The 27,738-nt window shown below is 45.3% G+C and overlaps 1 long non-coding RNA gene across 1 annotated transcript in view; it reads right to left on the bottom strand.

Annotated features, from left to right (window-relative positions):
• Nucleotides 1–3,594: 3,594 nt before the first annotated feature.
• The window catches only part of LOC139262025 (uncharacterized), a 38,443-nt gene continuing 14,299 nt past the window's right edge, over nucleotides 3,595–27,738 (bottom strand). The window contains exons 2-3 of the long non-coding RNA XR_011592861.1: nucleotides 4,397–4,553; nucleotides 3,595–3,912 (exon numbers count right to left, since the gene is read on the bottom strand). This is a non-coding gene — a long non-coding RNA (uncharacterized lncRNA). The remainder of the gene's footprint in view (nucleotides 3,913–4,396; nucleotides 4,554–27,738) is intronic.

The following is a 27,738-nucleotide window of genomic DNA, read 5'->3' as shown; positions in this document are numbered from 1 at the left end:
TATTTCTGTCTTAAATTTTTTTAATGTCCCAGTTTCCACAGCTCTCTGAGGCAACGAATTCCACAGATTCACAACGGTCTGAGAGAAGAAATTTCTCCTCATCTCAATTCTAAATGGGTGGCCCCTTATCCTAAGATCATGCCCTCGAGTTCTAGTCTCCCCCCACCAGTGGAAACATCCTCTCTGCATCCACCTTGTCAAGCCCCTCATAATCCTATATGTTTCTATAAGATCACCACCATTCTTCTGAATTACAATGAGTAGAGGCCCAACCTACTCAAACTTTCCTCATAACCCAACCCACTCATCTCTGGGATCAGCCTAGTGAACCTTCTCTAAACTGCCTCCAAAGCAAGTATATCCTTTCCTAAATCTGGAAACCAAAACTGCATGCAATATTCCAGGTGTGACCTCACCAATATCCTGTACAGCTGTAACAAGACTTCCCTGCTTTTATACTCCATCCCCTTTGCAATAAAGGCCAATATTCCATTGGCCTTCCTGATAGAAACAAAGAAACATAGAAACATAGAAAATAGGTGCAGCAGTAGGCCATTCGGCCCTTCGAGCCTGCACCGTCATTGAATGAGTTCATGGCTGAACATGCAACTTCAGTACACCATTCCTGCTTTCTCGCCATACCTTTTGATCCCCCTAGTAGTAACGACTACATCTAACTCCTTTTTGAATATATTTAGTGAATTGGCCTCAACAACTTTCTGTGGTAGACAATTCCAAACTTCTTCACCACTCTCTGGGTGAAGAAGTTTCTCCTCATCTCGGTCCTAAATGGCTTACCCCTTATCCTTAGACTGTGTCCCCTGGTTCTGGACTTCCCCAACATTGGGAACATTCTTCCTGCATCTAACCTGTCTAAACCCGTCAGAATTTTAAACGTTTCTATGAGATCCCCTCTCATTCTTCTGAACTCCAGTGAATACAAGCCCAGTTGATCCAGTCTTTCTTGATATGTCAGTCCTGCCATCCCGGGAATCAGTCTGGTGAACCTTTGCTGCACTCCCTCAATAGCAAGAATGTCCTTCCTCAAGTTAGGAGACCAAACTATACACAATACTCCAGGTGTGGCCTCACCAAGGCCCTGTACAACTGTAGTAACACCTCCCTGCCTCTGTACTCAAATCCCCTCGCTATGAAGGCCAACATGCCATTTGCTTTCTTAACCGCCTGCTGTACCCGCATGCCAACTGATGTACCATGACACCCAGGTCTCATTGCATCTCCCCTTTTCCTAATCTGTCACCATTCAGATAATAGTCTGCCTCTCTGTTTTTACCACCAAAGTGGATAACCTCACATTTATCCACATTATACTTCATCTGCCATGCATTTGCCCACTCACCTAATGCACGCAGCATTTGAAATAAAGTAAATGAGTTGACGGCACAAATCATTAAAAATGGGTATGATTTGGTGCCCATTACAGAAACGTGGTTGCAGGGGTCCAAGACTAGGAATTAAACATACAGGGGTATCTGACGATTTGGAAAGATAGACAAGAAGGGAAAGGAGGTGGGGTAGCTCTGTTAATAAAGGATGATATCAGGGCAGTTGTGAGAGACGATATTGGCTCTAATGAACAAAATGTTGAATCATTGTGGATGGAGATTAGAGATAGTAAGGGGAAAAAGTCACTGGTGGGCTTAGTTTATAGGCCCCCAAATAATAACTTCATGGTGGGGTGGGCAATAATCAAGGGAATAATGGAGGCATATGAAAAAGGAACGGTGTAATCATGGGGGATTTTAACCTACATATCGATTGGTCAAATCAAATTGCACGGGGTAGCCTGGAGGAGGAATTCATAGAATGCATACGGGATTGTTTCTTAGAACAGTATGTTACAGAACCTACAAGGGAGCAAGCTATCTTAGATCTGGTCCTGTGTAATGAGACAGGAATAATAAACGATCTCCTGGTAAAAGATCCTCTCGGAATGAGTGATCACAGTATGGTTGAATTTGTAATACAGATTGAGGGTGAGGAAGTCGTGTCTCAAACGAGCATACTATGCTTAAACAAAGGGGACTACAGTGGGATGAGGGCAGAGTTGGCTAAAGTGGACTGGAAACAAGGACTAAACGGTGGCACAATTGAGGAACAGTGGAGGACTTTTAAGGAGCTCTTTCATAGTGCTCAACAAAAATATATTTCAGTGAAAAAGAAGGGCGGTAAGAGAAGGGATAACCAGCCGTGGATAACCAAGGAAATAAAGGAGAGCATCAAATTAAAAACCAATGCATATAAGGTGGCCAAGGTTAGTGGGAAAATAGAAGATTGGGAAAATTTTAAACGACAGCAAAGAATGACGAAGAAAGTAATAAAGAAAGGAAAGATAGATTACGAAGGTAAACTTGCGCAAAACATAAAAACGGATAGTAAAAGCTTTTACAGATATATAAAACGGAAAAGAATGACTAAAGTAAATGTTGGTCCCTTAGAAGATGAGAAGGGGGATTTAATAATGGGAAATGTGGAAATGGCTGAGACCTTAAACAATGATTTTGCTTTGGTCTTCACAGTGGAAGACACAGAAACCATGCCAGAAATTGCTGGTCACAGGAATGTAGGAAGGGAGGACCTTGAGACAATCACCATCACTAGGGGGGTAGTGCTGGACAGGCTAATGGGACTCAAGGTAGACAAGTCCCCTGGTGCTGATGAAATGCATCCCAGGGTATTAAAAGAGATGGCGGAAGTTATAGCAGATGCATTTGTTGTAATCTACCAAAATTCTCTGGACTCTGGGGAGGTACCAGCGGATTGGAAAGCAGCTAATGTAACGCCTCTGTTTAAAAAAAGGGGCAGACAAAAGGCAGGTAACTATAGGCCGGTTAATTTAACATCTGTAGTGGGGAAAATGCTTGAAACTATCATTGCAACCACATCTCTGTAATGGCTATCAGATCATACCCATTTGTCTCAATTTGTACCGTCAACTCATCTCTTTTGTTACAAATGTTGTGCATTTAGATAAAATGCCTTTAAATTTGTTATTTTACCCTTTTTTCCTCTCTCCTTTAAACTCACTTTCTTTATTTTTACTTTCTAATTTCTGCTTTTCTCCCCTCCCTACTGAATCAACTCTCAGGTTCCCATCGTCCTGCCAAGCACTAGCAACCCCCCCCCCCCCACCCCCCAGTGAGGATATTGATACATGCTCCATTGCGGTGCAGCCCCTCTGGCTTGTACAGGTCCCACCTCCCCCAGAAGCGGTCCCAATGTCTCAGGAATCTAAAGCCCTCCCCCCTGCACCATCTCTCCAACCATGTATTCATCTGCTCTAGATTTCTATTTCTGTACTCACTAGCTCGTGGCACTGGGAGTAATCCGAAGATTACTACCTTTAAGGTCTTGCTTTTTAATCTCTCTCCTAGCTCCCTAAACTGCCTGCCTGGCCTGGCCATGGCCATTGTTTCCAACCATTGTATCGATGTGTTACCTTATGTTATTAGAAGACACTTCAGGACAATTGTAAAGTTAAATAAAAATGTTTAATAATTGAAGATAAATTTGAAATTTTTTAAAACAAACATATATAACACCCCTCCCCACCACCCCCCACAACCCCGCACAGTCAACAACATTTGTAACACAACAATAATATAACAACACCCTCGTTTAGATCTGCCCGTCGCAGCGCGTGCCTACCTCGCCGACTCAACCTCCGTGGGGTCGGCATGGGCACTGGACGCCTTGGAGTGGCCTGCTGCAAGCCGCTTGGCCCCGCTACTTCATCTGTTGATGAAGATGTGGCTGCAGGTACCACAGATGACAGGTGCTCATCTTCCTCCTCCTCAGTTGTTTCCTCTTCTGCACCCATGGTGATGACCACCTGCAGCGGCTAAGGGGTTCTTGCAGGGGCCTCCCTTTGCGCCTTGGGAGTCTGGGTAGCTGCAAAACATAATTGAGGTTATTAGAAGAGCAGGGTAGACATGAGAATGCTTGCGCTGCGCTGGCATTTGTACGAGGAGCAACACTACTGCAACAAATGTGTACGAGAGACGTTACCTACGATTAAATCATATGGTTGTAAATCTATGGAATTCTCTGCCCTAGAGAGCTGTGGAGGCTGGGTCATTTAATATATTTAAGGCAGAGATAGACAGATTTTTGAGCGATAAGGGAGTAAAGGGTTATGGGGAGCGGGCAGGGAATTGGAGCTGAGTCCATGATCAGATCAGTCACGATCTTATTGAATGGCGGAGCAGACTCGAGGGGCCAAATGGCCTACTCCTGCTCCTATTTCTTATGTTCTTAACCTGAGAGTAGTACAAAAGCTGCATGCATAACATGACATAATTCATATATTATAATGAAATGCTGTTAAATTACTTTAAATTACCACCGGTTTACCATTGCTTTACACATTACTCACATGGCGCAACAACAGGATCTGCACCACCATGGGTGGCAGAACGATTGTGGCTGCCCACTAGTGCTGCAGCACATTCCTCCAAGTCAGTGTGCGGTTGCAGTTCAGCAGGGCCTCCTCCGGTGCGCCTCTGCTCCACCCGATTCTTAGATATCTTCCTCTGCAAACGTGACAAGAGCATGGCATAAGCTAATTGACTAGGTACTATTACAGATAGACAACAGAGTCTAATGTTATATGCTAATATGGTTTGTATCCACAATGGATGCATGGCTATAACATCTACGTTCAGAGAAAATATTTAACAAGATCATGCCATTCGGTGCCTGAGGGGAGGTAGGCTGTTTATTTGACTCGATGGAAGTCCCCCGAGGGAATCAGGACCGCTGGTGTGCTCAGCAATGACAGGAGTGTAATGGGAGGGGGCATTGTGTCTGTGGGCTATGCTCAGAGACATCCGTGTGGCCAGAGCTAATGTCCAAAATTGTCCCAGGGCAGACAGTGAACCAGGGCAGCTCTCCCCCAGTCCAGGCTGGGTCACTGTGTGAGTGACAGCAGCCGGAGAGACTCACACAGTCTGGGTAAAGGTGACCGGACCCCTCGGTGCTCAGTCGTGCTCCATCCACCAAAAAGGAGACGGTGCCCATCTTAGACTTAAAGGGCGCAGGTTCCGACCCCAGTCCAAATCTTAGCAGGGAAGCTGTGCAAGGTTACCCAGCTTAATTACAATCCGGCAGATTTACATTCTAATTAATTCAGTGGATCATTACAATTTAAAATCTCATAATTTAATACTTACTCTTGCCGAAGCAACCAGCCTGTTCCACCTCTTACAGCACTGGCCTGACTCACGCCTATCATGGGACACTGAGGAAACAATATCGGCGATCTTGCCCCATATTTTTTGATAGGTGCGGTGGGGGGGGGGGGGGGGGGAGGTTTCCCATGCCCATCCCGGGTTAATTGTCCCCACCGACTTTCCACCTCATTTGTTTCGGCGGAAAATGCTTTCGCCCTCCTTCTCCCTGATAGCTCCTCCTGCTGCACAATTGTATCACTGGACATTTTGGACAAACACCTCCAAGATTTAAGACTCAAGTTTAAAGAACAGAGACAATGCTCAAATTACAACTCAAAAGAACAGAGACAATGCTCAAATTACAATTAACTCAGATCACTACTTCTTTCTCACTCCTTCTCTCTCTCACTCTTTTTGACTCTTCTGAGCATGCGCAGATGACCCCTGAACTCCCAAATCACGGAAAAATGTATTTGCTAAAAAAAAGGCGCATGCGCAGAACGACCGTTGCTATGGACGCCAGCCTTGCATGACTGAATACATTGCTAAGGCCCATTTCACATCGCTAAGGCCCATTTCACATCGCTAAGGCCCATTTCACATCGCTATGGCTATCGGACCACCCCCCCCAAAAAAAGCCGAAACTAGCGGTCTTTAAAATGGGCGATATTCCAGCGATCCTGAAAAATAATGAAACTAAGGCCGGAAATATCACCCATTTTGGGGCCAAAGCGATCATAGTGGAAAGTCTAGCCCATTGATTTTTGAGAACAGATATTGATTTTTGAGAACAGATAATGATTTTTGAGAACAGATATTGATTTTTGAGAACAGATAATGATTTTTGAGAACAGATATAGATTTTTGAGAACAGATACTGATTTTTGAGAAGAGATAAGGAGTCCATGATCAGATCAGCCATGATCTTATTAAATGGAGGAGCAAGCTTAAGGGGTCAAATGGCCTGCCTACTGCTGCTCCTATTTCTTAAGTTTATACGCTCTGTCCCTTCCTGTCACACTCTGGTTATCATTACCCCTACGCTACACTGCACTATTGCCTCTCCTCTCTCCCTTGACTTTTTAATTTTCCGCTGGCCTAATCACTCCCTCCCACTCCGCACCCCACCCCCCCCCCCCGCATATTTTCCCACATTGTACTCCATCTGCCACATTTTTGCCCACTCACTTAGCCTGTCTATATCCCTTTGCAGATTTTTTTGTCTCCTCCTCACAATTTGCTTTCCTACCCATCTTTGTATCATCAGCAAACTTGGCTACATTACACTCTGTCCCTTCATCCAAGTCATGAATATAGATTGTAAATAGTTAAAGCCCCAGCACTGATCCCTGCGGCACCCCACTAGTCACTGTTTGCCAACCAGAAGATGACACATTTATCCCGAATCTCAGTTTTGTGTTGGTTAGCCAATCCTCTATCCATGCTAATATATTACCCCTTTCCGAGAAATCAACCAGGTATAGGGAGAGGAGAGGGAGAACGTGATGCGGGTGTAAAGGGGGTGGGGTTGGAAGAATGTGATCTGTCATCCCTGAGTTCCCTCTCTCTCATCCCTCTGATCCCATCTCCTCCAGACACTCTCTCCCTCTCCCCTCAGACTGTCTCTCTCTGTCCCTCCAGTTTCTCTTTCTCTCTCCTCCAGTCTATCTCGCGCTCTCCCCCAGTCTCTCTCGCCCCCAGTCTCTCTCTCTCTCCCAACTCAAGAATTTTTCTCTCCGACAGAAGGCCACAAAAATGTTTGTGTAGATAATCACAGCGATATTTTAGGTAAAACTCCTGGAGACAATCCAAAAACGCTAGAAGCAGCTCCAGCGGCAATGAGCTCCACGTGACTTGTGGTTCGGCCCCATTTCAGGCATCCTCATAAGTTGCACATCGCATGCGCGAACGTATCGAGCATGCAAGTGGAAAAAGGGGGCGAAGTCCAAGACGCGCATGCACAGAAGGACACAAAAAAATTGTTGCAAATAATCACTGTGTCCAAAAAACAACTGTTTATCACCACTGTCTGCTACCTGTCACTTAGCCAATTTCTTATCCATTCTGCAATGTCCCTTTTATTGCACGGGCTTCAACTTTGCTACCAAACCTATTATGTGGCACTTTGTCGAATGCCTTTTGGAAATCCATGTACCACGTCAACCGCATTGCCCTCATCAACTCTCTCTGTTACCTCCTCAAAAAACTCCATCAAGTTGGTTAAACACAATTTCCCTTTAACAAATCCATGCTGGCTTTCCTTAATTAATCTGCACTTGTCCAAGAGAGTGTTCATTTTGTCCTTGATTATTGTTTCTAAAAGCTTTCCCATTACCGATGTTAAACTGACCAACCTATAGTTGCTGGGTTTATCTTTACACGCTTTTTTGAACAAAAGCGTAACATTTGCAATTCTTTTATTTTCTGGCACCACCCACATTTAAGAACATAAGAATATAAAAAATAGGAGCAGGAGTAGGCCATTTGTCCCCTCGAGCCTGCACCGCCATGCAATAAGATCATGGCTGATTTGATCTTGGGCTCAACTCCACTTCCCTGCCCGCTCCCATAATCCTTCACTCCCTTATTGCTCAAAAATCTGTCTATCTCCACCTTAAATATGTTCAATGCCACAGCCTCCACATCTCTCTGGGGCAGAAAATTCCACAGATTTACAGCCCTCTGAGAGAAGAAATTCCTCCTCATCTCAGTTTTAAATGGGCGACCCATTATTCTGAAACTATGCCCCTTAGTTCTAGATTCCCGCACGAGGGGAAACATCCTCTCTGCATCTACCTTGTCGAGCCCCCTCAGTATCTTGTATGTTTCAATAAGATCACCTCTCATTCTTTTGAACTCCAATGAGTATAGGCCCAACCTGCTCAACCTTTCTCCATAAGTCAACCCCCTCAACTCAGGAATCAACCTAGTGAACCTAAATGGCTCCTAGTTCTTATGTAAGACCCTTACAGTCAGCAAAGAGGGCAGAACCTTATCCTACGAGTTCTAGCTGCCTATAAAAGTCGGTCACGCAAGTGAATTAACACCATATTAACATTATACTAACCCAGAATTACTAATTTGAACATCATAAACCTAACTATTGGGAATAATGAACAACAATGTGCATATCAGGGTTTTTTTTAAAAGAAACTACAGCTGGGATTTTTTTGTTATGAAGTAAAGCTAACTTGTGATGTAGTAAAAGCCAATATATAAATGCTTGGACTTTACACTACCATTAGATCACAAGTCCATCATTTTATTTACAAAAATATACTATTATAAATGAAAACTTATAATGTTAAATTTCTCAATAGGTACATATACCATGTGATGCAACACCAAGCTAAAAAGGACTCTAAGGTCCCAAGTTTAATTGTTGCTGAGTTGACAGTTCCCTGCGGGGGCAATGTGGTGCGCGACATAGAAACATAGAAAATAGGTGCAGAGTAGGTCATTCGGCCTTTCGAGCCTGCACCATCATTCAATATGATCATGGTTGATCATTCAACTTTAGTACCCCATTCCTGCTTTCTCTCCATACCACTTGATCCCTTTAGCCGTAAGGGCCACATCTAACTCCCTTTTGAATATATCTAACAAACTGGCCTCAACAACTTTCTGTGGTAGAGAATTCCACAGGTTCACAATTCTCTGAGTGAAGAAGTTTCTCCTTATCTCGGTCCTAAATGGCTTACCCCTTATCCTTAGACTGTAACCCCTGGTTCTGGACTTCCCCAACATCGGGAACATTCTTCCTGCATCTAACATGTCCAATCCCGTCAGAATTTTATGTTTCTATGAGATCCCCTCTCATTCTTCTAAATTCCAGTGATTATAAGCCTAGTCGATCCAGTCTTTCTTCATATGTGATTCCTGCCATCCCGGGTATCAGTCTGGTGAACCTTCGCTGCACTCCCTTAGAACATAAGAATTAGGAACAGGAGTAGGCCATCTAGCCCCTCGAGCCTGCTCCGCCAATAGCAAGAATGTCCCTCCTCAGATTAGGAGACCAAAACTGTTATGTCTCAAATAAAGCAATGTGACTGAGTACAGTAGACTTGAGTAAGTGTGACCTGAGTCTCTTTATTCTGACTCCAGAGTGCCTGCACAGCATGGGAGGCCTGCTTATATACCGTGCCCCCAAGGGATGCTGGGATCCCTTGAAACTCCAACAGATGCGTCTTCTGGTGGCGGTAGAATGCTGGTTACAAGGTGTTGCATACATATCACCCCCCCGCCCCCATCAAAGTCAATAGTACACTTATTTACAGGGTGAGATGATCTGGGGCTTTCCGCTCCCTAGTCAATCATCTCGGTATAAACACAGGTGCAGGTGAGTTGGTTGGCCCTTCGCTGGGCTGCTGCGCAGCTGGCCTTGCTGGGCTACTGGGGATGATGAGTTCAGCTTCGTGGTCAACCGTGATGTCGGTTGCCACTTCTGCGTGTATCAAGGGGTCGAAGTTGATGGTGTCCTCCTCAAGTTGCACGTGGCTGTCTGTGAATCGAAGTTTAGTTTGGTCCAAATGCTTTCTGAAAGTTAGTCCATTTGTAAGTTTGACCTCAAACACCCTATTCCCTTCTTTGGCTATGACAGTGCCAGCAAGCCATTTGGGACCATGTCCATAGTTGAGTACAAATACAGGGTCATTGACTTCAATATCGCGTGACAAATTTGCGCGATCATGGTACATGCTTTGTTGATGCCGCCTGCCCTCGACATGATCATGGAGATCAGGATGGACTAGAGGGAGTCTTGTTTTGAGTGCCCTTTTCATGAGCTGTTCGGCAGGGGGAACCCCGGTGAGCGAGTGGGGTCTTGTGCGGTAGCTGAGCAGGACTCGGGACAGGCAGGTCTGCAGGACACGCGTTTCAAGCTTTGCTTGATGGTTTGGACTGCCCGTTCTGCCTGGCCGTTAGATGCGGGCTTGAACGAGGCAGATGTGGCGTGCTTGATTCCATTGCGGGTCATGAATTCCTTGAATTCAGCGCTGATGAAGCATGGCCCAATGTCACACTCGTTCCATTTTGAATAAGCATCCACAGCAACCAAGAACATTTTGCCGAGAAACGGGTCAGCGAAGTTAACGTGGATCCTAGACCACGGTTTGGAGGGCCATGACCACAAATTCAGTGGTGCCTCCCTGGGTGCATTGCTCAGTTGAGAGCAAGTGTTGCATTGGCGCATGCAAGACTCCGAATCTGAGTCGATGCCGGGCCACCACACATGGGATCTGGCTATAGCTTTCATCATTACTATGCCTGGGTGGGTACTGTGTAGGTGGCGTATAAACGTTTCCCTGCCTTTCTTGGGCAAAACCACGCGATTACCCCACAAAAGACAGTCCGCCTGTATGGACATTTTGTCTTTGCGCCGCTGGAACGGCTTGATCTCTTCATGCATCTCCGCTGGGACGCTGGACCAGTTCCCATGGAGGACACAGTTTTTTTACAAGAGGCAGTAAAGGGTCCTGGCTGATCCAGGTCCTGATCTGGCAGGCCGTAATGGGTGACTTTTCGTTTTAAAATGCATCCATCACCAAGAGCAAGTCTGTAGGCTGTGTCATTTCCACCCCGGTGGTGGGCAATGGTGGCCGACTGAGAGCATCAGCGCAGTTCTCTGTGCCTGGCCTGTAGCGAATTATATAGTTACATGCAGACAGCGTGAGCAGAGGCATTGTATTGATACCTTTGCTCTCTGAGAATAGCGATATGAGCGGCTTATGGTCAGTTTCTAACTCGAACTTAAGCCCAAACAGATACTGGTGTTCTTTATTCACCCTGTAAACGCATGGCAGAGCTTCTTTTTTAATCATGCTGTAGGCCCTTTCGGCCTTGGACAAACTCCTGGACGCATAAGCGACCGGTTGCAATGTTCCCGATTCGTTTGCTTGTTGAAACACACACCCGACCCCGTACGAAGATGCATCGCAAGCTAGCACTAAATGTTTACATGGGTCATACATTGGTTTGTTGAAACGTAACAGATTTCTGGCTTTTTCAAAAGCAGTCTCTTGTGATTTCCCCCATACCCAGTCATCTCCCTTGCGTAGCAGAACATGTGTAGAGGATCTAGCAAGGTGCTTAACCCGGGTAGGAAATTACCGAAATAATTGAGGAGTCCCAGGAACGACCGCAGCTCCGTCACATTCTGTGGTCTCGGCGCGTTCTTGATGGCCTCCGTCTTGGTGTTGCATCGTGATGCCATCTGCTGTGATTCTTCTCCCTAAGAACTTGACCTCTGGCGCCAGGAAAACACACTTTGAACGTTTCAATCTGAGTCCCACACAATCTAGCCAACTTAGAACCTCTTCCAGGTGCTGCAAGTGTTCGATGGTGTCCCAACCTGTGATCAATATGTCGTCCTGGAAAACTATGGTGCACAGAACCAACTTTAGCAGACTTTCCATGTTCCTTTGAAAAATAGCCGCGGCCGATCGAATCCCAAACGGGCATCTATTGTAGATGAACAGACTTTTGTGCGTGTTGATGCAGGTGAGGCCTTGCAAAGATTCTGCCTAGCTCCTGCATCATGTAGGCTGAGGTCAGGTCCAACTTGGTGAACGTCTTCCCTCCTGCCAGCGTCGCAAATAGATCATCTGCCTTGTGTATCGGGTACTGGTCCTGCAACGAAAAACGGTTAATCGTTACTTTATAGTCCCCACAAATTCTGACCGTGCCATCGCCCTTGAGAACTGGAACAATCAGACTGGCCCACTCATTGAACTCAACCAGTGCGCCGATGCCCTCTCGTTGCAGCCTGTCCAGCTCGATCTCCACTTTCTCTCGCATCATGTATGGCACCGCGCGTGCCTTGTGGTGGATGGAACCAAGTGGATCTGCACCTTCGCCCAGAGAAATTTCTGATGCCTGGCTCAAATAACGATGGGAACTTGCTTAAAGCCTGGGCACATGAGGCGTCGTTGACGGACAAAAGCGCTCGGATGTCGTCCCAGTTCCAGCGGATTTTTCCCAGCCAGCTTCTGCCGAACAGTGTGGGACCATCTCCTGGTACAATCCATAATGGGAGTTCGTGCACCGCTCCATCATCGGAGACTTTTACTGCTGCACTGCCAATTACAGGGATCAGTTCTTGAGTGTAAGTTCTCAGCTTGGTATGAATAGGGCTCTGCTTGGGCCTTTGTGCCTTGTTGCACCACAGCCTCTCGAAGGCCTTTTTGCTCATGATAGACTGATAGACTGTCCAATTCCATGGATACTGGAATTCCGTTCAGTTCAACTTTTAACATGATCGGTGGACATTTCGTGGTGAAGGTGTGTACCCCGTACACTCCTGTGTTCTCGGTTCAAGTCTCTAGTTCAGTTTGATCCACCATAGATCAGTCTTCCTCTGCATCATGATGGTTTGCAGGGTTTGCAGCTCGTCTGCACATTCGCTGGAGGTGTCCCATTGTTCCACAGCCTTTGCATGCATAGTGTTTGAAGCGGCTCGATGATTACTTCCGCAGCGCCAACAAGGTGTTGATTGCCTTGCATTCATGCTTAATGGTAGACTCTGGATCATCTGAGGTTGTGCAGCTGCAGGTGTGTACATTCTGCCAAATGCATTCCTGCCTGAAAACAATGTTATTTTGTGTACAGTACTTGCCGATGCATCTTTATGTTGCGAAATTTGTTTGGTGTTATCGCTGGTGGACATGAATGCCTGGGCTATCGTTATGGCTTTGCTCACGTTCGGTGTTTCAACAGTCAATAGTTTGCGAAGAATAACCTCATGGCCAATGCCAAGCACAAAAAGGTCTCTTAGCATTTGCTCCAGGAATCCATCGAATTCGCATTGTCCTGCAAGGCGCCTTAGTTCAGCGACGTGGCTCACCACTTCCTGGCCTTCAGACCGTTGACATGTATAAAATCGATACCTTGCCATCGGAATGCTCTCCTTCGGATTTAGGTGCTTCCGGACCAGCATATGCAGTTCTTCATATGATTTGGTTGTTGGTTTCACTGGAGCAAGAAGATTCTTCATGAGGCCATATGATGTTGCCCCGCAGACGGTGAGGAGGATCGCCCTTTGTCTGGCAGCATTCACATTCCCTTCCAGCTCATTGGCCACAAAGTATTGGTCGAGTCGCTCCACGAAGGCTTCCCAATCGTCACCTTCTGAGAATTTCTCCAGTATACTTACAGGTCTCTGCATTTTTGCGTAATGGTTCGTTGTCTATTACTCGTCACCAGTTGTTATGTCTGAAATAAAGCAACGTGACTGAGTACTGTAGACTTTAGTAAGTATGACCTTAGTCTCTTTATTCTGACTCCAGAGTGCCTGCAGAGCCTGGAAGACCTGCTTATATACAGTGCTCCCAAGGGATGCTGGGATTCCATGGCACTCCAACAGATGCGCCCTCTGGTGGTGATAGAATGCTGGTTACAAGGTGTTGCACACATAAAAAAACTGTACACAATATTCAAGGTGTAGCCTCACCAAGGCCCTTTACAACTGCAGCGACCTCCCTGCTCCTATACTCAAATCCTCTCGCTATGAAGGCCAACATGCCTTTTGCCTTCTTCACCACCTGCTGTACCAGCATGCCAACTTTCAATGACTGATGTACCATGACACATAGGTCTCGTTGCACCTCCCCCTTTCCGAATCTGTCACCATTCAGATAATATTCCGCCTTCCTGTTTTTGCCACCAAAGTGGATAACCTCACATTTATCTATTTTATACTGCATCTGCCATGCATTTGCCCACTCATCTAACCTGTCCAAGTCACCCTGCAGCCTCTTAGCATCCTCCTCACAGCTCACACTGCCACCCAGCTTAGTGTCATCTGCAAACTTGGAAGTATTACATTCAATTCCTTTGTCTAAATCATTAATGTATATTGTAAATAGCTGGGGTCCCAGCGCTGAACCTTGCGGTACCCCACTAGTCACTGCCTGCCACTCTGAAATGCACCCGCTTATTCCTACTCTTTGCTTCCTGTCTGCCAACCAGTTCTCTATCCATGTCAATACATTATCCCCAATACCATATGCTTTAATTTTGCGCACTAATCTCTGTGTGGGACCTTGTCAAAAGCCTTTTGAAAGTCCAAATACACCACATCCACGGGTTCTCCCTTGTCCACTCTACTAGTTACATCGGCAAAAAATTCTAGAAGATTTGTCAAGCATGATTTCCCTTTCATAAATCCATGCTGACTTGGACCGATCCTGTCACTGCTTTCCAAGTGCGCTGCTATTATATCTTTAATAATTGATTCCAACATTTTCCCCTGATGTCAGGCTAACCGGTCTATAATTCCCTGTTTTCTCTCCCTCCCTCCTTTTTTAAAAACTGGCGTTACATTAGCTACCCTCCAATCCATTGGAACTGATCCAGGATCTATAGAATGTTGGAAAATGACCACAAATGCATCTACTATTACTAGGGCCACTTCCTTAAGTACTCTGGGATGCAGACTATCAAGCCCTGGGGACTTATCGGCCCTCAATCCCATCAATTTCCCTATCACAGTTTCCTGACTAATAAGGATTTCCTTCAGTTCTTCCTTCTCGCTAGACCCTCGGTCCCCTAGTATTTCTGGAAGGTTATCTAATCTTTTCTTCCTCCCATATCTATAGAAGCTTTTGCAGTCAGTTTTTATGTTCCCTGCAAGCTTACTCTCATACTCTATTCCCCCCCCCCCCCCGCAATTAACCCCTTTGTCCTCCTCTGCTGAATTCTAAATTTCTCCATGTCCTCAGGTTTGCTGCTTTTTCTGGCCAATTTATATGCTGCTTCCTTGGATTTAACACTATCACTAATTTCCCTTGTTAGCCATGGTTGAGCCACCTTTTCCATTTTATTTTTATGCCAGACAGGGATGTACAATTGTTGAAGTTCATCCATGTGATCTTTAAATGTCTGCCATTGCCTAGCCACCATCAACCCTTTAAGTATCATTCACCAGTCTAGCCTAGCCAATTCACAGCTGATACCATCGAAGTTACCTTTAAGTTTCTTTAAGTTCAGGACCCTAGTCTCTGAATTAACTATGTCACTCTCCATCTTTATGAAGAATTCTACCATATTTTGGTCATTCTTCCCGAAGGGGCCTCGCCTTAGCAACTCTGCGCCAGATAAGTGGAAATTAGGTAGGGGTTCTACTCCTGATTATTAGCTTGTGATTTTATTGAAAGAAGAGGTCCAAGAAGAGAAAATTGAATGGAAAATTGGAGGAGAAAGTAAAAAAGTCTAGAAAGACAGATGAATCAATTCAATAATTGGATTATAAATCATTGGCAATCCCTTGGTGTCGAGGTTGTCTTGCTTCCACACTAAAAATTAGTTACCATGTGACTCATGAGTCCTATGCGGGACCTACAGACTCTGTCACAGGTGGGGCAGACTGTTGTTGAAGGAACAGGTGGGTGAAGTGCTTGGGTTAACTTGCGCTCCTTCGGCTGTTTACACTTGGCTTCAGCTTGCTCTTGGTGTAGTGACTCGAGGTGTTCGGCGCCTTCCTGGATGCTTTTCCTCCACTTTGTGCGGTCTTGGGTGAGGCATTCCCAGGTGTCGGTGGGAATGTTGCACTTTTTCAAGGAGGCTTTAAGGGTGTCCTTGAAGCGTTTCCTCTGCCCATCTGGGGCTCACTTGCCATGTTGGAGTTCCGAGTAGAGTGCTTGTTTTGGGAGTTTCATACCGGGCATGCGGACGACATGGCCTGCCCAACGGAGTTAATCGAGTGTGTCAGTGTTTCGATGCTGGGGGTGTTGGCCTGAGCGAGAACATAGAAAATAGGTGCAGGAGTAGGCCATTCTTCCTTGGATTTAACACTATCCTTAATTTCCTTTGTTAGCCACGGTTGAGGCACCTTCCCCGTTTTATTTTTACTCCAGACAGGGATGTACAATTGTTGAAGGTCATCCATATTATCTTTAAAGGTTTGGCATTGCTTATCCACCGTCAACCCTTTAAGTATCATTTGCCAGTCTAATCTAGCCAATTCACGCCTCATACCGTCAAAGTTACCTTTCCTTAAGTTTAAGACCCTAGTCTCTGAATTAACTGTGTCACTCTCCATCTTAATAAAGAATTCTACCATGTTATGGTCACTCTTCCCCAAGGCCTTGCACAACAAGATTGCTAATTCGTCCCTTCTCATTACACATCACCCAGTCTAGGATGGCCAGCTCTCTGGTTATTTCCTCGACATATTGGTCTAGAAAAGCATCCCTAATACAGGCCAGGAAATCCTCCTCCACCGCATTGCTACCAGTTAGGTTAGCCCAATCAATATGTAGATTAAAGTCGCCCATGATTTCTGTCCGTTTGCACCTCAATGACAGCGACGTGAGTTGCAGCAGCAGTGAAGTCTCGTCGGACACCTTCCTGTGCGGTAGAGCGCGATACGCCACAATCAACACTAAATTTACTTCTTCCATGATTTTTTATCTTTTATTAGGTTTTCAACAGCCACATCATGACAGTGACATTAATTTGATAAAGCAATCAACAGAAGGAAACTTTTAACATATGTTGACAGCATCTTTAATATAAGGGCAGATTTCTAGTTGAGAAAGTGGCTGAGAGATAAGATTGGTATTGGTTACATTCTGGAAGGGAAAAAGTAAGATGCTAGGATTAATGGCTGTATGAAGAAAGCAAGGTACAACGTTAAAATAGTATTCAAAAAAGTTCCTGCGTGCAAAAGCTTTTTGAAGTTTTCTTCCAGAAACATACACTTTTAGGTGGCTGCTTATTGCTGCCTTAATTTGAGTGAAGTGGCTGAATGTGTTCTGTAATCTTCATAGCACTACTTTGATGCAATCCTGGGACTTTATAAATATTGTATGAAATCGGTCAAATGAAGCCATCTTTACATTTCTGCATTGCTGATGCATTTGCCCAGAAGCTACAAGCATTTGAAACAAAAATAAAGGTGTGAAAATTGACTTATTCATTAGCAACATTTTAAAGGGTGATAGAAGTTTAGCTTTTGAGCTCTAATGATTCCCTGTGGTGTAAAAAATGGAATGCAACGGCAAGCGCAATAGTGAGATATTCTATAGTGCTTTTAAGAGCTTTTCTGCTTTGTATTTTTAATGTTTTTTTGCTTTAATTTCCCTTGTTTCTTTTCCCTTTTCTAGCTAATTTTATATCTTCCACTCCAATTTTTTCCTGAAGGCATTGACTCTGATGTTGTTCCTTGGGCATTGGTTGCTCTCTGGTGCCCTGCCTACATAGCTATTATTCATGTGTGAACCTTGACAATGATTGTCGGCAAGGCTTTAAATTACATGTAGCATCATAGTTAAGCCTGACCATTTCTTCACTCAAAGTAACACATAACAGAGGAGCCAAACTGGTGTTCACCCACCAATGTACTTCCAGGTGAAGTTGTGGAATAGCGATCAGGAGTGGAAGATCTGACAAAATTCCTCTCTTTAATTCACCTACAGTAGGTGCAAGCAAAGGACAGTCATGATAATGAAGACAACATGCCCATTTTTGGACAGAAACTAGAAGGCCTTGAAGCTAGCAGCTATTGCAGTTGCATTTCCAGATTATTTCCAGGCTCTGCCAATGGCATAGACTATGACCTGAATGTGTATATATAAGCCGGTTTAGCACAGGAGTGCACTTCTCAGCCTAACTCGTGCCCAGATATGGAGGGAGAGGAAAATCATCCCCTATCTATTACAATATATCAAAAAAATCCCTTGTGCATTTTGAGTCTACTTTTTCCATTATAAATTGCTGTCTATATTTACAATGGAGGCTGCCTATATAAGCTTGTCATTCTGTAATTACACTCTCGCCCCCTCCCCTCATCTGCAGAATATTTTTTCACTCTTCCCACAAAAATGGTTTGACTAGTGCACTTCAGCTCCATCTCTTCCACATCTAGTTATTAATGACTATTCGTTCAGGGTATCTTCCAGGAAGGCTCTGTTAGAACTAATGAACTCTTTCTCTTGTGGTATTCCGCCAGCCAGCTGAGGGGCAACACTAGATAGGGAGAGAAGCCAAACTGGGGTTCACACACCAATCGATGGGAATAAAACTGGAATATAACAGTATGAAAAAAATATGTATTTGCTGAGACGTTAGAAAAATTCTCCAAAGTCTGGATCTCCAATGTCAATGTTGCCAATCTCCAATGACAACAGATGCATCAGCACATGCTGTGTTGGCCAGTCAGACTGACTAAAGATCAGCGAATGATGGTCAGCAAAGATCTGAGGACCAAAAAAGATCAATTCCCTTTTCTTTCAGCTAGCATGAGGTCAGGAAGGGAAGTTGGCTGGTCAGCAGGAAGCAGGATGTGAGTCTCGTGGGCAAGATAAACGTGGGGAGTGCATGGGGGGAGATGGGAGAGAAAATAAAGAAGGGAGAGGTCTAAATTTACGATGAAGGAAATTATGATGGGGGTGGTTTGGCTTGGTGGGCAACAAGAGGGGAAGCAACAGAGGCAGCTGAACAAATGGTCTTTACCTTCGTAATGAAGAAATCCATGAGTTTCTCTGTTTGAATCTCTCAATCAAAAATTAGGGTGGATAGGGCTGGAGAAGGATTTAAGGAAATGGATGTTAGTGGAAAAAAGAAGCTGAAGGTTAATTTTGTTCTCCAGAATGATCCTAGAGTAGTGGGCAGTTTTGTAGAGTCAGACCTGGTAGAGGTTGATGTGATCCAACCAGATGTAGTGATGGTTGGCTAATGCCAGTTGTGTGCCAGAAATGCTCAAGCGTGCACCCCTGGATTGGAGGAAGAAAAGATAGCAGCTATACTGGGGAACCAACCAGGATGGGAGATATAATAGCGCCACCTGGTGACTACTGATGTGTATAATAACAGAGTTTTTTCTGTGCCTGAGTCCTCTGGACTCCACCGACCCGAAACCTATTTGGAAGTGGGGCCCCGACGAGTTCGCATGTAGTCCACTGCTGAAACATTGCTTCCAGCCTTTGCATTATTGCGGCCTTCTGTGGGAAAGAAAACATTGAAGGTAGTGGAAGAGACACGGGGTGGGGTGGGGAGAGAGTGACATGGGGGTGTGGGGGGAGGGAGAGAGAAAGACAACGGGGGGGGGGGAGAAAGACAACGGGGGGGGAGAGAGACACTGGGGGGAGGGGGGGGAGGAAAGAGAGAGAGACACGGGGGGGGGGATAGCAGAGAGAGAGAGACACGGGGGGGGGAGAAAGGGAGATAGAAAGAGATGGGGGGAGGGTGAAGGGAGAGAGAGGTGAAGGGGGGGAGAGAGTTGGGGGAGAGGGAGACGGGTGGGGGGGAAGGGAGATAGAAAGAGACGGGGGAGGAGGGTGGAGGGAGAGAATGAGGTGGAGGGGGGAGAGAGAGGGGGGAGAGAGCGAGGCGGGGGGAGAGGGAGATGGGGGAAGGAGATAGAAAGAGACGGGGGGGAGATAGAAAGAGACGGGGGGGGAGGGGGGAGATAGAAAGAGACAGGAGGGAGGGTGGAGGGAGAGAGGTGGAGGGGGGAGAGGGGGGGAGAGGGAGATAGAAAGAGACGGGGGGAGGGAGAGAGAGAGGTAGAGGGAGAGAGGGGGTAGAGAGGAAGACAGGGGGAGGGAGAGAGAAGTGGGGGGAAGAGAGAGAGATGGGGAAGCGGGAGGGAAGACCGGAGGGGAGAGAGGGAACTCAGGGAAGACGTATCACATTCTTCCAACCCTCTTTACACCCACAGTGGATGAAATACGGAAGTCACAACACTGTCACTATTCACTTCATGACCCACACACAATGTCCCATCTATGGCGGGGAAAAAGGGGAGGGAGGGAGGGAGGAAGGGGGCTTAAGGTCAGGAACTTGGGCTGGTGGGCATGAACTTGGGCTGGGGAAGACATGCACTGGGGCTGTCAAGAACTTGGGCTGAAGTGGGGGTGGTAAGGAACTTGGGCTCAGGGAGGGGGAGATGAACTTGGGCTGGGGGGTGTCAGGGACTTGGGCTGGGGGAGGTATGCACTTGAGCTGGGGTCAGGAATTTGGGAGGCTTTTGCTGGGAGCTCTATCCTCTCTGTAACTGCATGCAGGGGAGTTTAGAAGTCAGAATGGCTCGAATTACACTTTGCAAAGTCACTCAGAACTTGGACTGGGCAGTTCCAATTGCACACTCCTGAGAAACTTCTAGGTGTGGCTTATCCTCCAAGGGGACCAATCAGCAATCAGGTCATGTGACAATCAGCCAGAAACACAGTGCAAATAATTGGATCGATATAACAATAAAGCACGAGGGTAGTACAGTTCTTACTACATATGTGCAGTTCTATATATATGCTGTGTCCCAAGATATCACAGATTTAGTGACGAGGATGGGATTGTGGATTTCCTAGTTGAAATTTTTGTTGGAGGATAATGCTGCCAATCGACTGGTAGATGTTCTTCATTTGCAGAAAAACCTAAAATCCGATGTACATTTTGAGCACACGTGGCTGAAGTGTCTATGTTGCCTGAGCCCAGATGGCCGAGCCTATGGGAATAATAGGGCACTTGTGTGAGTTCCATCATGACCGAGAGACTTGAAGCGTATGTGGAGCAGATAGGAATGTTTTTCACTGCGAATAGTATAGTCAAAGTCCTCTATGATGTTAACCATAACCTGGCGGTTTTAGAAAGGAAACAGGCTTTTCTTTGAACAAGGCAGGCCCCGAGGTGTATGAAACCCTGAAAAATTTGCTAGTTCCCGCCAAACCGAAGGACTGAAGGAGATTCTAACCAAGTTAGAACAGCACTACAGCCCTGAGCCACTGGAAATTACTGATAGTTATCGTTTTGGACCATGCGATCAATTAAATGATGAGGGAATCAGTGAGTCCAGTGTAGCTTTAAAAAAGCGATCCATTCACTGTCATTTCAGAAACTTTCAGCACTGAGCTTTGTTTGACCGTTTTGTTTGTGGGTTGAAAAATGAACGTATCAGAAGTAAATTGCTGACAACCTCTAACTTGACTTTTGATTTAGTCGATGGATATGACCGACCGATACTCCTGAGAATTTTGCGCCATTTTCAGTCAGACAACCTAGGTAAATAGGCTAAAAGTAAAAGGCAGTTGGGCCCCAAGGCCTCAGCAGCTGGCCACAGTAACAGTACATTGAAGTCATATTATCGGTGCCTGGGACAACACATTGCTCAAAGCTGTCCATAGGTGAAGGCAGAGTGTTTCTACTGCACGGAAACTGGGCATCTTGTGAAGACAGAAGAGTAAACCGACTGGCAATACTAGAAGTAGAAATTGCCAGACACTACATACCATTGAAGAGAAGCAGTAGGACGAGGAGTTTCTGGAGATACACATCATAAGGACAGCAATTTGCAAGGAACCATCATCCAAGTAGACGTCGCAGGAACCAGGATGCCCATGGAAATTGACACTGGTGCATCCGTGAGCGTAGTACTGGAATCGCTATATTGCGACAAGTTGTGTGATTATCAACTAGAGAAATCGAAGGTAAAGCTGCGAGGCTACTCAGGAGAGCAAATCCTTGTAGTAGGAAGTGTCACCATACCCGTAAAATACAAGGATCTGTATCAGAGCTTGCCTCTCAAAGTAGTGGCAGGAGACAAGAAATTGGTTGGGATCACTGAAGCTGGATTGGAATGAGATTTTTCGTGTGGAAGCAAAATTTGCATTGAAATAATGGGCCCAAGTTTCGGCTTCAGTTGCTCCTGATCTTTTGGAGCAACTGGTGTAGAACGGAGTATCTTAGAAATTCAAATTCTCGGCATTTAGTTTGCTCCAGTTCTAGTCAGTTAGAACAGTTTCACTTTGGAACAGAATTTTTTTTTCAAAAGGGGGCGTGTCCGGCCACTTACGACTGTTTTCAAAGTTTTGGCAGTGAAAACTTACTCCAAACTAACTTAGAATGGAGTAAGTGAAGATTTTTGTACGCTGGAAAAAACCTTGTCTACACTTTAGAAAATCAGGCGTAGGTTACAAATCAGGCGTAGGGAATGGGGGGGGGGGGTTTAAAGGGAAGTTTACAAACATTAAACACTTCAGTTTTACAAATAAAGAGCCATCATCAATAATAAATTATAAAAACATCAATAAATCAACCAATATATCAATCAAAAAAAATTAATAAGAAATAATTTATTTAAAATCAATAAATAAAACATTTTCTACTTACCGATTGCAGCACCGGGAGCCCTCCAACAGCGTGCTGGGATGCCCCCCCCACCCGCCACAGTGTGTCTCTGTCAGTGTCTCTATCTCTCTGTCTGTCTGTATGTGTGCGTCTCTCACTCTCTGTCTGTCAGTGTCTGTGTTTCTGACAGTGAGGGGGTAGAGGGAGAGAGGGGGGGCAGGAGGAGGGGAGGGAGGGAGGCAGAGGGGGAGGGATGGGGGAGTGGGGGAGAAGGAGAAGGGGAATGGGGGAGAAGGGGGGGAATAAGGAGAAGGGGAAAGAGAAGGGAAAGGGAAGGGGGAAGGGGAAGGGGGGAGGAGGAGAAGGGGAAGGTGGGGGAAAGGAGAAGGGGGGAAGGAGGGGGGGAAGGAGAAGGTGGGGGGAGGCTGAACGGGGGGGGGGGAGGCTTAACGGGCCCAAGACTTCGGGCAGGGCCCGTCCCCAGCACCAGATTTACAGGTAGGTGGCGTTGGGTTGGGTCCGGGGTCGGGAGCGCGGGTCGGATCGGGGAGGAGGGTGGTCGGTTCGGTTCGGGTCAGGGGGGGGGGGGCGGGGGAGCGCGGGTCCGGTCCGGTCCGGGTGCGGGGGGGAGAAGCGGGAGTCGGGTCGGTGTCGCGGTCGGGTCCGGTCCGGGGAGGGCGAGGGGAAGCAGGAGTCGAGTTGGGTCGGGAGGAAGCAGGAGCTGGGTGTGGGAGGAGCCTTATGCACGCAGCCCCAGTGAGGCCATTCGGCCAGGGCTAGGGGCTGCATGCTTCGGGCCCCTCCCACACAGTTTTGGTCGCCTGGAGCTACTGCACATGTGCGCCCACTGTAGTGCGCATGTGCAGATGTCCCAGCACTGTTTTCAGCACAGGGACCTCGCTCCGCCCCCCCCCCCCCCACAACTCGTGCTGCGCCGCGCCGAGGGCCAGAGGACCTGCAGGGAGTTGGAGAATCTGGAAGTTTTTTTTAGGCGCACTTTATGGCGCGAAAAACGGGCGTCCGGGTAGGGGCTGCGCCGTTCTAGGCGCGGCCCGAAACTTGGGCCCATTATGTCATCAAGTAGTATCTGAAGGTGTTCTAAAAAAACAAGCAGTCTGATCCAAGACTTCAAGGCGAGTGTCAGAATGCAGAAGGACGCAAGACCAGTTTACTGCAAGCTACGTCCCGTACCATACGCATTCAAGGAGAAAGTTGAGCAAGAATTCAAAAGACGAGAAACGGAGAACATTAACTCTAAGATAGATCTGAGTAATTGGGCTACACCCATTGTTGTTGTACCTAAGTCAGATGGTAAGGTAAGGTTTTGTGGTGATTATAAGGAAACCGTAAACCAGGTTCTAGAGTGTAATCTACCCAATATATTGCAAAATGTGGAAGATTTGTTCACAACGCTGACTTTTGGCCAGATCTTTTCAAAGTTAAATCAAACAAATGCCTACCTACAATGTGAGTTCGATGAAGAGTCCAAGTCATGCTTGACTATAAATACTCACCTAGGCCTATATCAGTTCAATTGACTGCCATTTGGAATGTCTTCCATCCCCGTCATGTTCCAGAAGATGATGAACCAAATTTTGCAAGGGATTGAAGGGGTAGTATGTTATTTGGATGACATACTCATTTCAGCACCAAACAGGCAAATCCATGATGAGATGTTGAATGAAATGCTCAAACGGCTAGAGAAGCACCGAGTACGAGTGACTGCTCACAAGTGTGAGTTATTTCAAAACTCAGTGGAGTACTTAGAGCACAGAGTAGAAAAAGATGGTTTACATCCAACCAAGGGAAAGCTGGATGGAATCAGAAATGCACCCATTCCCAAGAATGTTTCTGAACTTTGATCATTTTTGGGTCTTTTGAATTATTACGGGAAGTTCCTCCAAAGCTTGGCTACGTTGTCACATCCACTGAATGAGCTGTTGAGAAAACAGGTCCCTTGGAAGTGGTCAAAAGAATGTGACACAGCATTCAAAGAGTATAAAAACCAGTTAGTAGAGAGTACTATGTTATTTCACTATGACGTATCTAAGGAGATCAAGCTAGCCTGTGACGCCTCTCCAAACGGAGTTGGGGCAGTGATCTCTCATGTACTAGATAGTGGGGAGGAGAGACCAACTGCTTTTACTACACACACTCTCAGTGCCAGTGAGCGGAATTATGTGCAGATTGAAAGGGAAGCTTTGGCATTGATTTTTGGTAACAAGAAGTTTCACAAATACTTATTTGGTCATAAGTTTATCATAGTTACTGATCATAAGCCACTGACAGCAATTCTGCATCTAAAGTCCCCAGTTTCAATTGTAGTTACAGCCCGAATGCAGAGATGGGCTTTGATTTTTGTCAGCGTATACTATGACATTGAGTGCAGACGATCAGCTGATCACAGTAATGCTGATGCTATATCCAGGTTGCCAGCCCAATCACAAGTTACACCCAATAGGGAAGAAGTGTTCTATTTCACATACATTGATGAGCTGCCAGTCACAGCTGAAGAGATTGGTAGGGTGACCAAATGTGACCCAGTTATGTCAAAGCTGTATGATTACATAGCAAATGGATGGCCAAATCAGAGGAAGATATTCATCCATACTTTATTCATAGGAATTAATTGTCAGTGGATAAAGTTGTATCATGTGGGGAACAAGCGTTGTTATCCCAAATAGATTCAGGTCTAAATTGTTAGGTGATCTTCATGAACAGCACCTGGGAGTATGCTTGACCAAGAGTTTTGCACACAGTTACTTATGCTGGCCAGGTTTAGATAAAGAGATAGACTACATCATCAGTCAGTGTACAACATATCAATCAGAGAGCAAGAAACTACCATCAGTACCATTACAGCTTTGGAAATGGTATTCCAGGGTGTGGCAAAGGTTACATTTAGATTTTGCTGAGCTAGAAGGTCAATAATTGTTCATAGTGATACTCACTCGAAATGGGTGTTTCTAATGCAGATAATAACAGCAAGCAAAATACTAGACAATTTGCGAAGATTGTGTTCTTCATATGGCTTCCCAGAAGAAATTGTGTCTGATAATGGGCCGCAATTTTGTTCAGGAGTTCACACAGTTCGTGAGCAGAAATGATGTGAAACATACCAAAGTTTAACTGTACCACCCTGCTTCAAATGGTGCAGCAGAGTGCATAGTACAAATTGTCAAACATGCAAATGTTGGATCCAAATCCAAAGAAACATCAGTTGTCGTTGGACCACAAACTGACAAATTTTCTGATTACCTAACGGAATACTCCTCATACCGCTACTGGTAGAAAACCAGCAGAGTTGTTTTTCAAACGACAACCACGAACCAGGTTCTCGTTGATAAAACCAAACTTGGCACAGTAAGTAGAAGAGAAATAATCAAGGCAGAAAGAGATAAAGGTAGAGTTAGAGAGAGAAGTGTGCAGTTGAACCTGAAGGTTAGAGTGAAGAACCATCACCATAAATGGTTAAAGTGGTTACCAGGAAGAGTAGTGAAGTTATGTGCCCTTGCACATATTTAGTCAAGATGTTTGATCATGGAAAGGTTAGGTTTGTTCACATTGATCATATCTTACCTACAGACCTGGAACGAAATAAAAGTTGGGATGATTCAGTTTATTCTGATGAGATAGATAGTCTTGTTACAAGTAGTGTACCAGTAGCAAATCGTACATCAGATGTACCAGAAACAAGTCCAAGAGAAAACCAGAATTTAAGTCTGAGTCTGTGCCAGGCAAAAAAACAGTCTGAAAGTGTAGAGAGTCCAAATGTAGATCAAGGTCAGCCCTTGGAGAAAAACTCTCCTCTGGCTCAGCCTAAAATGAGTCAAAGTCCTACAACAAGATCTGAAAGTTTTCAAGAAGGAAGGTATCCTCTTATCCAGTGGATAAGTTTAATTGGTTAATATGGAAAATAAGTTCATATCTTTTGTTTGTGTTACAGAATTCTACAATAGAATTTGGAAACATAAAATGGGTTTCATTTGAGAAATGTATACCAAGGGGCCGAAATTGAAAGGTCACTTGCATGTGGACTTTATTTAGAATCATTTTAAATGTATATTTTAATAATATAACAGTAATATAGTAACAAAGCAACTCATGGATGGCAACAGCATTATTACTGTGATATTGGGTGAATTTTCATTGTTATTATGTGTGAGCTGAAATCTTTTAAGAACATTTGGCCCAGAGTTACTGGGAGCTTATGGAATAAGAACATAAGAAATAGGAGCAGGAGCAGGCCAGCTCCGCCATTTAATAAGATCATGGCTGATCTGATCATGGACTCAGCTCCACTTCCCTGCCCGCTCCCCATAACCCTTTATTCCCTTATCGGTCAAACATCTATCCATCACCATCTTAAATATATTCAATGACTCAGCCTCCGCAGCTCTCTGGGGCAGAGAATTCCACAGATTTACAACTCTCTGAGAGAAGAAATTCCTCCTCATCTCAATTTTAAATGGGCGGCCCCTTATTCTGAGACTCTGTCCCCTAGTTTTTGTTTCCCTTATGAGTGGAAATATCCTCTCTGCATCCACCTTGTTGAACCCCCTCATTATAATACGTGTTTCGATAAGATCACCTCTCATTCTTCTGAACTCTAATGAGTATACGCCAAACCTACTCAACCTATCTTCATAAGTCAACCCCCTCATCTCCAGAATCAACCTAGTGAACCTTCTCTGAACAGCCTCCAATGCAAGTATAATCCTTCCTTAAATACGGAGACCAAAACTGCACGCAGTACTTCAGGTGTGGCCTCACCAATACCCTGTACATTTGTAGCAGGGCTTCTCCTCTTTTATACTCCATCCCCCTTGCAATAAAAGACAACATTCCATTTGTCTTCCTGATTACTTGCTGTACCTGCATACTAACTTTTTATGTTTCATGCATAAAGACCCCCAGGTCCCTCTGTACTGCAGCATTTTGCAATTATTCTTCATTTAAATTATAATTTGCTTTTCTATTTTTTCTGCCAAAGTGGATAACCTCACATTTTTCCACATTATACTCCATCTGCCAAATTTTTGCACACTCACTTAGCCTGTCTTTATCACTTTGCAGATTTTTTTGTCTCCTCCTCACAATTTGCTTTCCCACCCACCTTTATATCATCAGCAAACTTGGCAACATTACATTCGGTCCCTTCATCCAAGTCATTAATATAGATTGTAAATAGTTGAGACCCTGGCACCATTCCCTGCAGCACCACATTCGTTACTGTTTGTCAACTGGAAAATGACCCATTTATCCTGACTCTCTGTTTTCTGTTAGTTAGCCAATCCTCTATCCATTCAAATATATTACCCCCAACCCCGTAAACTTTTATCTTGTGCAGTAACCTTTTATGTGGCACCTTGTCGAATGCCTTCTGGAAATCCAAATACACCACATCCACTGGTTCCCTCTTATCTACCCTATTAGTTACATCCTCAAAGAACTCCAGCAAATTTGTCAAACATGATTTCTCTTTCAT

This window comes from Pristiophorus japonicus, chromosome 4 (genome assembly GCF_044704955.1).
Source record: "Pristiophorus japonicus isolate sPriJap1 chromosome 4, sPriJap1.hap1, whole genome shotgun sequence".
Lineage (NCBI taxonomy): Eukaryota > Metazoa > Chordata > Chondrichthyes > Pristiophoridae > Pristiophorus > Pristiophorus japonicus.
Note: the sequence above shows the minus strand (reverse complement) of the source record. Positions and strands in the feature narration are given on the sequence as shown.